The following is a 324-nucleotide window of genomic DNA, read 5'->3' as shown; positions in this document are numbered from 1 at the left end:
GCCCTGGCTTTGCCAGTGAGGCTCGGGGGCAGGAAGTGATCGCTCACACTGGCACGTCCAAGTCCATCTCTCTCTCTCTCACTCTCTCTCTCTCTCTCTCTCTCTCTCTCTCTCTCCTTCCTCCCTCGCATGCACCCACCAGTCCGCTCCTTCCTACCCGTGAAACCCCGTTTTCGCCTCCCCTCTACTCCGCTGGAGCCCTGGTTCGAGCACCGCGCCTTCCTCATTCCCAGCGGCAGCCTCCCGGCGGCCTCCACCCGACCCCTCCCCGCACGGGCCTCCCTCCCCAACGCCCTCCGAGTCCGTCCAGCTTGGAGGATGGTG

The 324-nt window shown here is 65.1% G+C and overlaps 1 protein-coding gene across 2 annotated transcripts in view; it reads right to left on the bottom strand.

The window, feature by feature from the left end:
• The window catches only part of LOC102239086 (nucleoside diphosphate kinase A), a 10,038-nt gene that overhangs the window by 2,961 nt on the left and 6,753 nt on the right, over positions 1 to 324 (bottom strand). The gene's annotated exons all lie outside the window — the stretch shown is intronic.

This window comes from Myotis brandtii, unplaced genomic scaffold (assembly GCF_000412655.1).
Source record: "Myotis brandtii unplaced genomic scaffold, ASM41265v1 scaffold265, whole genome shotgun sequence".
NCBI classification, from domain to species: domain Eukaryota; kingdom Metazoa; phylum Chordata; class Mammalia; order Chiroptera; family Vespertilionidae; genus Myotis; species Myotis brandtii.
Note: the sequence above shows the minus strand (reverse complement) of the source record. Positions and strands in the feature narration are given on the sequence as shown.